The sequence below is a fragment of the Myxocyprinus asiaticus genome, chromosome 44 (assembly GCF_019703515.2).
Source record: "Myxocyprinus asiaticus isolate MX2 ecotype Aquarium Trade chromosome 44, UBuf_Myxa_2, whole genome shotgun sequence".
Classification (NCBI taxonomy): Eukaryota; Metazoa; Chordata; class Actinopteri; order Cypriniformes; family Catostomidae; genus Myxocyprinus; species Myxocyprinus asiaticus.
Genome location: NC_059387.1, coordinates 28,632,335 through 28,644,350, shown reverse-complemented (window position 1 = coordinate 28,644,350; position 12,016 = coordinate 28,632,335).

The following is a 12,016-nucleotide window of genomic DNA, read 5'->3' as shown; positions in this document are numbered from 1 at the left end:
TCAATATTTCACCAACTGAAAAAGACAAACTATGCTATACAGTATATGACTACAGTCTTCATATTGATAAATGAATTAATGTAAATATATCTTTTTAAACAAATGTGCTACAAGTAAACGTATTTTTCAAGTAATTTTTTTTACAGTGGAATAGGTTACTAGGGGCGCTTTTAAAATGTTGTCATTCCAGGTCATTTTGGAAACATGAAGGGCATACCATTTTCTGCTTTGTGAAGCAGAGCAGTATTTTATCATTCAAGTCTCTGAATCACTGTTTATAAGAGATCTAACCAAATAAAATGAGTAAAGTATTTCTGTGACAAACTATCTTTCGTCCCTGTCTTCATCCTGGTATTGACCCTCTCCTGTCAAATGGAAAATGTACACGTGAAACAGATGCATGCTGGAACTGGGCTGAAGCTAACGCTAATGATGTTTGACAGATGTTTAATCCGCTTGTGCTACAGAATGATTAAGAAAAGAAAATAAGACAATACCTGTTATCCTACTTTTTTTTTTTTTTTTTTTTTAACTTAAAACTATAAGAAATCATATTTAAATCAAATGAGTTCAAGGATATGTTCGAAAATATGAGAAGGTAGGACAAACAGAAAACTGGACAGAGAAAATGTAAACATTCATTTTAAGATTTTGAGACCAAAATCTTAAATCACGGTATGAGCAAATTTATATTACAGTAACATATATACTGTATAATGAAATAGTAGTTTTGTTTTTTTTTAATCCAGTTAATAGAAGATTTTAGAAATGGTACCTCATCGCATTTGATATATACTGTATTTTTGTAACACATTACAATAGGGTTCCATTCGTTAAAGGAATAGTTCACCCAAAAATCTAAAATTCTCTCATTATTCATTTACCATGATGCCATCCCAGATGTGTATGACTGTCTTTCTTCAGCAGAACATAAAGTAAGAATAATGTTATTTTTAGAATAATGTTGAAGCTCTGTAGGTCCTTATAATGTAAGTAAATGGGTGCCAACAGGCTGCTGGCTATTTGACAGTCCAAAAGGCATATTTAGGCAGCGTAAAAGTAATCCACACGACTCAATTAATCAATTAATGTCTTCTGAAGCAAATCGATAGGTTGGTTGACAAAAATTGATAATTAAAACGTTTTTAACTTTAAATCGTTGCTTCCGGCCAGCGCTATATTGCTGTTTGAAATGAACTAACTCTCACGTGATGTTCGTTCCTCTGTTGTATACAAAGCGCGTGCTTCTGACTTCTCACATGAACGTGCCATAGCGCTTAAGTCACTGATGCGTAGACTGCTGACAAGAAGCAATTATTTAAAGTTAATAAAGTTTTAATTATCTATTTATTTTTTACACAAACCTATCGATTTCATTTAGAAGACATTAACTGATCGACTGGAGTCGATCCTATGGATTACTTTTATGCTGCTTAAATAAGCGTTTTGGACCGTCAAATAGCCAGCAGCCTGATGGCACCCTTTTATTTACATTATATGCAATGTAAGTAAACGGGACCTGCAGAGCTTCAACATTTTTCTAAAAATCTGGGATGGCATCAGGGTAGGTGAATAATGAGAGAATTTTCATTTTTGGGTGAACTATTCCTTTAACATTAGTTAATGCATTATGTATCATGAACAAACAATGAACAATTTATGTTGTTCAGCATTTTGTTAATCTTTGTTAATGTCAGTTAATTAAAATACAATTGTGCATCGTTAGTTCATGTTAGTTCACAGTGCATTAACTAATGTTAACAAACACAGCTTTTGATTTAAAAAATTTACAGTATGTTAAAATTAACAGTAACCAAGATTACAAAATGCTGTAAAAGAATTGTTCATTGTTAGTTCATGTTAAATAACGCTGTTAACTAATGTTAACAAATGTAACATTATTGTAAAGTGTTACCAAATCATTTTTTTTATTTGGAATGCTGCATTTTCACAATCCCAAATGTCTTTCGCACATAATACCATAATTTCAACGCAAATCAATATTTCACGTACATTTACTTATGTATTTTGTAGGTAGCCTTATTAAAGTGGGATAATGTACAGTTAGTCGGTCATTATCACAAAATAAACCTCTTCAGGATGATACCCTGTCAAGGTTTACTTTATAATAATGACCAGACGACAGTACAACATCCCTTACACATTGCCCAGTCCTAATTTATTTTATGGTTGATTCTTTTACAAGTTTTTCTGCTACAGAAAGGGCTCTGTTCTGTGATGTCAAGACGCCATGCATAGATGTCAATGAGATCGACACTATGCATTAGATGAAGTGCATCCATACCTTCCAATCAATACTGTGTACACACTGCAGGGCAGCCATCGTATTTGAAAAAGGCCTCTTGCCAGAGAGCAGATGCATCTTTAGAATGTCATAGGAGAACAACATTTAGATGTAGATTATAAACGCAAATACTAGAGAACTATAGCAAACTGCTCAGACTCCTGCACTCTGTGTTCGCTCGCACAAACATCCAAGCAGGCTTTTTGTTCCCTAGACAAAACGTTCGCTGTGGCGCAGCTAATAAATGCCAGAGACGAAGACTGTCTGAGACAGGCATGAATTTTTGCAGTTATTCGTAAGTCCTGGTGGATCTGTAGCCAAACAGGGGCTAAGTGTGTTAACAAACAATATTTAAAACAAAAATCGTCCAAAATCCCTCATCGTTGCGTGACCTTTCTGGTCAGAGAAGACCGCAGCAATGTGAGAGATGCAGGCATGGTTGCACTACAGCCCTTTCCATGCAGGGCCCATCTACATGTTTTAGATGGTTCCACGGGGGAGCCGGAGAGTCTGTTTTTATCACTCTCCAATGATCACGCAGCCCAAACAGATGGAAGATCAATAACCGCTGCTGCCCAGCCAGATCGGACAAACTGCAGCCCCTTGGAGAAAATCAGATAGGGAGTGTCTATGATGGACAGGGGGAAATGGCAAATCAAACCTGGATTGCATTCTGCACTAATGTAAGACTACCATATTGCACACAACTTAAAAACAAGAAACTGGGTCTTTAAATGTGCGTAGAGCAACAACCTTTAGTCTTAGAGTGCACTTGGCTTTAAAGAGTGTGCTCCAACTTTAACTGCCACATAAACAGATACTGACAGAACAACAACAAATTAATCTCAAATTAGGCTTGGTGCATGTCCTAAGAGCAGTAACTGACATTATTTTTCATCCTGGGCTGGTTCTAAGGTGATGACACATGCTTAAAACATTTACATGGCAATTAGCTAATCAGCTGGTACTGCCCTTTTGCTGTCTAATCAATAACAGCACCATATTGTGCAATAAATTACATGCACCATCCTCTTGCAGCACACCAGTGAGCCTCCGGCGCCTTAGTATGCATTAAGTGCTTCTGTTCTTAGCGCACATGGAGGGAAACTTGCAGCATAAATTTAACTCTATAACACCTTAATCCTCTCAAACAGGAAATTATTTAAAGCAAAAAAAGGTGGGAATAACTAAAAATGCACTGGCAAGTCGTCACCCTGTTCTGTCTTTGCTGAAATCAATAGGGGAATTTCCACATATTGATCTAGCATTCGCAAAATAAAGATCAGCAGTAGCAAACGCAGGCTTTGAGTATAATTTGGTTTCCCATAAGATTTGAAAGAGTATATGAGACGCAGATATGTATAAAATATCAAATTCCCAAACAGCTTGATGTACTTCACCAGTACCATAATTTAGTCCACTTGAAAATAATCAAAATCTCAGAAGGAGCAATAGTGCCCAGTCCAAATTGTCACAATGCTGTACAGATTTTTAGCAAATTGGTGCCATTTCTGTGCTATGAGTGTCCCCATGACTTACTACTGATGTAATTAACAGGACACTGAACTTAGCCACATAATTTAACTCTGTTAAAAGAATTGGTTACCCAAAAAATGAAATTTCTGTCATAATTTACTCACCCTCATGTCATTCAAAACCTGTATGACTTTATTTCTTATGCAGAAAACAACAAGAGATGTATTAATTAATATTATGGACCGTTTTCTCAGTACAAAGACAGTTGATAGTGACATACTTCAAAGCTTAAAAAGCACACAAAAGTATCTTTAAGGGATAGTTCACCCAAAAATGAAAATTCTCTCATCATTTACTCACCCTCATGCCATCCCAGATGTGTATGACTCTCTTTCTTTTGCAAAACACAAATAATGTTTGTTGGAAGAATATTTCAGCTCCATAGGTCCATAAAATGCAAGTAAATGGGTGCCAACATTTTGACGCTCCAATACCACATCATACAAGTAATCCATACAACTCCAGTGTTTGAATCTATATCTTCAGCAGTGATATGACAGGTCTGGGTGAGAAACAGATCAATATTTATGTCCTGTTTAGCTAGAAATTCTTCTCCCTGCCCAGTAGGGGGCGGTATGCATAAGAACATGAATCGCCAAAAACACATGAAGAATGTGAAAGTGATCTGTTTCTCACCCACACCTATCATTTCACTTCTAAAGACATTGATTTAACCACTGGAGTCATATGAATTACTTTTATACAGACTTATGTGATATTTTGAGCTTCAAAATATTGGCACCCATTCACTTGCATTGTGTGGACCAAAAAAAGCAGAGAAATTCTTCTAAAAATCTTCATTTGTGTTCAGCAGATGAAAGTCATAAATATCTGGGATGCATGATGGTGAGTAAATGACGAGAGAATTTTCATTTTTGGGTGAACTATTCCTTTAACAGTAGACCATGTGGCTTGTGCAATGTGCATCATATTTCAAGTCTTCTGAAGTCACATGAAAGATTTGATGAGAAACAACCAAGAATTTAAGTATTTTATTATTATATTTAAGTAGTTTAAATCATGACATACACCGCAAGCTTGTTTGCAGTGGCTCGCGTGTTCATGCAAGAACTTCCATTGTTTTTTAGCACTAAACAATGCAAGTTCTCACATTAGGTGAGTCACTTCTCACTAATAGTCACTGATATTGAACAGACAGACCGGGATATTCATATTTTTTTTTTCCTTTTATGTTTCGCACAAGAAAAAAAACATATGGGTTTGAAACCACATAAAGGTGAGTCAAATATTAATTTTTATTTCTGGGTGAAATAATGTGTTTTTTTTTATGTTTACCCTTTTAAAATAAAACACTTAAATTTTTTAAATTTTGTATACAGTGCATGAGATCAATCTTTTAATATTTGCATTTTTTACTACATTCAAATTCCTGCAAAGAACTATTTGTCATGCACATTATTTGTAGAATTCTTTGTAGAACCCCTCTGTTGCACTGTAATAAATTGTTTTTTTTTGTTTTTTTTAAATAAGTGAACCAAGAAAACATATTCACATATACAGTACACATTCACAATACGTAATAATTGCAGCAGGCCTGTTCACATTGCAACTGAAATACTTCCAAATGAATCAATACTGAATCAAATGAGAGGGATCTGTCTGGGTACTCTGTACAAGGCGCTCATTGCCGTGGCCATCGTTTGTAGTTTGTGGAACACAAACAGATACACTTGAATTAAATGGAATCGAGTGCTTGTGAATCAGAATCGAATCTGGAAATCTGCGTCAATACCCATCCCTAGTTGTAACGTTATCAAATGCTCTCTGTTCCCTCTCTGGTTCTCACGTATGCTTATGTCATTTAAAGGGTTAAAAGAATCTGAGCCTTGTGTTCCTCCCCTATATGTCCTGCAGAGGGCGTCTAAAGGTACCAGTCAGTCATGTATGCTTTGTCTACTCGCCCTCTCTCTATGCGCCACCCAGACAAACCTGCCAGCCTGAAATTCCATAACCCCTCCCCTCAGCCTGTCAATCAAAGACCCCAGCCACTCATGGCCAAGCATTAGGCACGTCTGCAATTCGGTAATGACCAATATGCACCAGAGCCTCATTATGCAGCATTCGCAATGGTCCCTGGCCATGTTGAGGCTCGAAAAACAATTAGCAAAGAAACAGAAGGGAAATGAACTGTTAAGAATCAGGGCTTGATGACCGAGACTTTATTTGCTCTCAGTGGAGGAGAGAGAGAGGGAGAGCAGGGGGGAGAGAGAGTGAAGTGGGATTGAGAAGAGGGAAAAAACGTTCAATATGCTACATGCTTCTTGGGTGTGTAAACGAGCCGACTGGCCTAAGGGAGCCTGGGCAATGAACTCCACTGAGGGGGACTGAGTTTGTACACAGAAGGGTCACATGTGATCAGGTGAATGCGTACGCCCCCGGGGGATTGGATGAAAACAAGGAGGTGAATTGTGCACTGGTGGGACAGGCAGGTATGTGCTGGCTTTGCAGAAGCTTCTTTGCCTTCATTCAAGGGATGATGGCTCAGTGACAAACAATCTGTACCATCTATGCCAATCCCTGGCAGAGGCACAATTACTGATCCACCAACTGCAAACAACACGCAACAATTCAAATTTATAATTTAATTAATTTTTGTGGTATTCAACATTATGCCACAAATGCTGTCGATTGAGCTTAACTTGCATTGAACCCAGAATATTCCTTTAAGTGTGCACCCAAAAGCTCAAGATCATAGCCAACTCAAAGCACATACCCAATGTTTGAATTTAAGGATTTAATTTTTGATTACTTTTGTATAATTTTGGTATCGTGTTGGGTCACCACGTGATGTCCAATGTAAAATCTGAGTCCTGAAGCAAAGCCAGTTGAGAACCACTTAATATATCACCTTTGTTGCAAATATATTTATATATTTTTTATAGCACAGACTTATAGCACAATTTCTGGTCTGATAAATGGTGCAAATACCAGTTGCACACATATAAGCTGATCATAATCAAGAAACATGATTTTAGGACTAATGTCTGCCTGTAGGCAACCTCACCTTTCACAGCAGGAGCACAGCTGTACCGTTTGAATGCTGAATCAGTGCAAATTATACTCAAAACAACCAACATTTATTCACAATGCAAAATTTCCATCTACACCGCACAGGGGGTAAACAGAGACAAGGGAAAGATTTTTTTAAGGGTTAAAAATCAAAGAGCTTGTAGCAGTGGCGGATTTAGGCATGTGTGACATGGGCAGCATCCCAGGGTAGCATCTTGTGGGGAGGGAGTAGGTACTGTTCTTAGGTACTGCATCTTGTTTAGGGAGGGAGTAGGTACTGTTCTTAGTACCACAAACAGGGCTAGCTTTTAAGACTGTTTTTATTTTATTTATTTTTTTATGTGACCTTGGTTTTATGTTCGCTTTTAAATGCTTATTTATTTGCACATTTTGCACCTCTGATGGATTAACCATCATTCTGGAATGCTATTCCTTCTCTCTGGTGTGATTCTCCTTGTGACCACTCCAGAGGCCATTTACAATCATCACCCAACCACCCCCCATCAACAACTTTGGGGCATGCTGAAGCGGGTTTCGCCCGGGGCGCCACACAAGCTAGAACCGCTACTGGCTTGCAGCCTCTGTGATTTTCAATAACATGCAAACTTTTCGAGTGGCCAACTATTTCCATAAAATTTCATTTGCATTTTATTTTGGAGCAATCCCCTGTCAGTGGTCCAGACGTCTGATGAGAGCACGGGCCAGAAGAGGCACAGAGGTCTGCCAGTGGAGTCATACCTCTTTGTTTAAATGCTGTATTGCTGTGGATTTTTTAAATGAACTCTAATAGCAGTCCAGGAGGATTTTAATTAATCTGCATGTGCGCACAAAAGGGCCCCACATTTAGCGCTTTCAGAAGTGCGGATGGATATTAAAATAAGACATCTGACAGAACCGCAGAAAAATTTAGGATTTAATTGCTCCAGAGATGGCAATTATTATGAGATTTAGAAAGCCATTTTCAATGGCAGACAGGAGTCATTTAGTCCCAGTCTTAAGTGCAGCAAAGAGCCGAAGGTCACGTCACTGTTGTCATTACGGGCTGAATAAAGATGCTAATGAAGAGCTTGACTTACTCTCCTCTGCTCTCCATAAAGGTTGCATTAGTGTCGCCCAGCATGGAAACACGGCCATCTTTACTCATATTAACACACAATGAGTTTCGCAATCAGTGCAAGTGCTAACCATTTTCTACCTTGCATGGCGTAACCAACACTATTACGTTTACAATTAACCTGACTGTGGACGTGAGGTACCATGAGTGAACTTTTTATATGTAGCATTTAAGTACTTGTGTAAAGACATACAGTACAGTAGCCTTGATTGAGTCCTGTTAAAACTGACCTTAAAAATCAACATGAAATGGCATTTGCAAATTATTATTCTTTATTTTTTTACTAGTGATTCATTTCCAAGTGGAGTCTGATTTTTTCTAGTAGGCATTGATTGAATTGTAAAAAGTGGGCATTACATAACAGAATGGAGCCAGACAAAATGTTTGCAGTCCATTTTTTTTTTTTTTTTTTTTAAATCCATGATTATTTACTATTATATTTAATTATATTAACTACTGGCTGGATTTCATAAAGTTTGAATTACCTACAACATAGCAACAATGACAAAATAGATATTTAACTAAATAATTAGTTAACATTTACACAATATCTCGCATGCCCTGGGTTACGTCAACCAAAACGGAAACTAGTTGGAGGGGCGGAGTAAGTTATTACATTTTTGAAGACAAATTACAAAGATATTCTTTTTTTTTTTTTTTTGTATACATTCAAAGTAGATGGGGTCAATTTTTATTTCATGTTAACTTTAAGGTCTGCATAGAAAAACTGTAGATATACCCATTAAATCATGTGTACTAAGTTTGAAAATCAATTGAAAATGACAAAATGTCAAATGTAGACATCTACATAATCATCTATCATGGCTATGTCAGTGCAAATAAACCCAAATATATGTAATTCCTCTCCATTTACTTTTGTGATGGTTGAGTAGATCACCAACAATAAGTGATTTCATCTTAATGGCTTTACATTTAAAATGCACGTCTTAATCTACTCTGGCATTTCACACCCGATAAGCATGCAAGACCATCACTGCAATGCTTCTGTGAGACCATCACAATAATGCTTCTGTGAGATCAGTCTGGACCTGAATTCTCTACACTGCTGCCCATATCTGCATTCCAAAGCTATTTGTAAAGCTATTGGTGGTGATGTAACACTGCAGTTTATTTCTCAGAGTATAATACAAAACAAAGAGAAGAACAGAACATATTATAGCAGTTGAATATATGACAATGCAATAGGACATGTATTCTGTGCTAGAGGCATCCTTAAAACACAGCTTGTCTATTCTGAAATCTGAAATTCTGGCCCTAGAGGAAGAGAGAACAACACACTGCCAGAGATCTGATTGATTTGCAGATGTTGAGCAGCCTACAACACTGAATCAGAAAATAATCAAACAAAACACATAACAAAAATTAAACAGCTTGGTTACACTTTACAGTGGGTGTGTTTAAAATAATTTTATTGTATATTTGAAATTTTAAATATATATAACTCATAAGTGTCTACAAAGCCACTGTTAATAATTTAACGTTTAATTGATAGATAATAGATATTCTCAATAATGTATTAAAATCCTTTTATCAAAGAAATATTAAAAAAATATCTTACTATATATCACAACAAAATAATTAAATCAAAACGATTGAACCATTACTTTAAAAATGTGGAATATTTTTGCACTTTTGAATCAAACCAATCAAAATATCTTTACAATATCTGTGCAGGGAAATGTACATGAATGTGTCACAAATTATTTATGAAAGTATTAAACTACATGTCTCAAATGAGAATACTTATTTTTGTGGATTTGGTTGATTGATGATTTAAAAATATATTAATTGGCACATTTAAAGCCTTTATAAAATAAGATATGCTACATAAGATTTATACCTTGAGATTTAACTAACACTCTGCCTGATATCTCCTTTTGGGGGAAAGAAGAAAAAACTAAAGTGAGTGTGGGAGAGTAAATGATGTCAGAACTATCTCTGATGGGTGAACTATCCCTTTAAATTTTAGGCACTCTGCCCTTCAGACTATTTGAATATCATAACCCCATAAACAATAACTCACATGTAACCACATCATCGTGATGTTGATTTTTAACATCAGAAACTTGTGGTACTACTACCATGAACTGAATTCACAATTGTAGCATAAGTCAATATTAATTATCAGACTAATTACTAATTCATTATCAGATGCTAATATTGTAACTTGATGAAATTCGGGCAAATTTAAAGTTTTTAAACTTTAAGATAAACACTGAATGGTAGAAACTGACATGGGATTCTCACATGCCTAGTAAAGCTTCTTAACCACATGGTTGTGACATGCATTACAGCATTGTAGTCTGCAGCCCAGATCTAACTAACCGTATAATAACTGGGAAATTGGATTATCTGGACATGCCATTCTTTTCTGTGTATTCAGTTTTTGTTTGGATCATGATACAGATATGAGAGCTAAATGCCAAATGAGTCGGAAATCTGTACTTCACAACACTTAAAGGGATAGTTCACCCAAAAATGAAAACTCTGTCATCATTTACTCATCCTCACATCATTTCAAACCGTGAATATCTTTTGCGGAACACTTAAGGAGATGTTAGATTGAATGAGTGCTTCAGTCACCATTCACAGTCATTGTATTGGGGGGGGGGAAATGCAATAAAAATGAATGGTGACTGAGGCTAACATTCTGCTAGACATCACCTTTTGTGTTTCATGGAAGAATGTCAAGGAGTTTTGAACAACACAAGGATGAGTAACTGGTGACTGAATTTTCATTTTGGGTGAACTATCACCTTAAGGCATGCATACATTACCAAAACACTTAAAAACAAAATTTAAAAGGAAGTCACTATGTCCTTTTGCAATGATTGCCAACAATTGCATTTTGCTTCAACACACACCATTTATATACAACTAGTGGAACACAATGTATATGTTATGGTAGTTTTCCAAGAAGATTTTCCTGATCTTAACAACAAGGATCCACACACACATAGTGAATATTTGGAACTGCATACTACCACATTACTCTTAATATTTTTTGCAGTGTATAGTATGTATTTTGTGCACAGTCTGCAATTTTTTGCATGCTTGGAACGTCCGAATTACTACCATACTGCTCATGTATACAGAGAGTTCCAAAAGTTCCGGTACCCTAGGATCGGCCACATTATGCTGACTCACCAACAACCGGCATCTCCTATCAGAAATGTTTGCATTGGCTCCAGCGTGTTTACCTTCTCTTGTGGTGCGATCGGAAGCGCGTTGTGTCAACAGCATGAGAGATCCGTGCTGAAACCACAAAGTAATTGCGCTCGCAAAGTAAGTGATGAGCGTGATTTGGAGGTTGCATTTTTACCTCTAAAATTTTATTTTTACTCCACTGATGATTAGGTTTAGGTTTGGGTTGGAGGGTATTTTATAATATATGCATTCATCTTCACTGTATTACCAAGCCGATCTCATGAAAAGTCGTACATAATTTACGAGTTGGCTATTTCGTATGGTCTTGCATGATGTTGTTCGCATAAACTCGTACGATTTCATCGTGCAAATTCCCAGGTGTCTAATGCGGAAGTAAGCGCGAATTTCGCGCACGAGGCGTTAAGGACATACTTATTAATATTATGCCCTTACCCAAACCCCTTATCTAATCTTAACCAATCAGTAGAGCATGTAAACATGATAGGAAGCTGTTGTGTGTGACAGAAGCAAGTAATTGTCGCATATTAGATGGAAACGATGTCCAGCGACGTGTAATGTAAGTTGTAGGAACTCAAACGAGTGCAGTCGCACGATATCATACAAATTAGCCAAATTTAGAAAAGTCGTACGAATCCTGACGATTTCGCCATGAGAGTGTGTTGGTATTACTGCCAGTACAGCTGAAAACAACTCGCTTTTGGCTCCTCCCCGTGGACATTACACCCAGAAATTGGTGCTCACACGTGCCCATATGCTCAACAACACTTAGCGCTTTGGCCACTGGGGGCAGTGTTTCACATTTCGGTAAGCACAGACCAATTTTAGCTAAACAAGTCAACCTA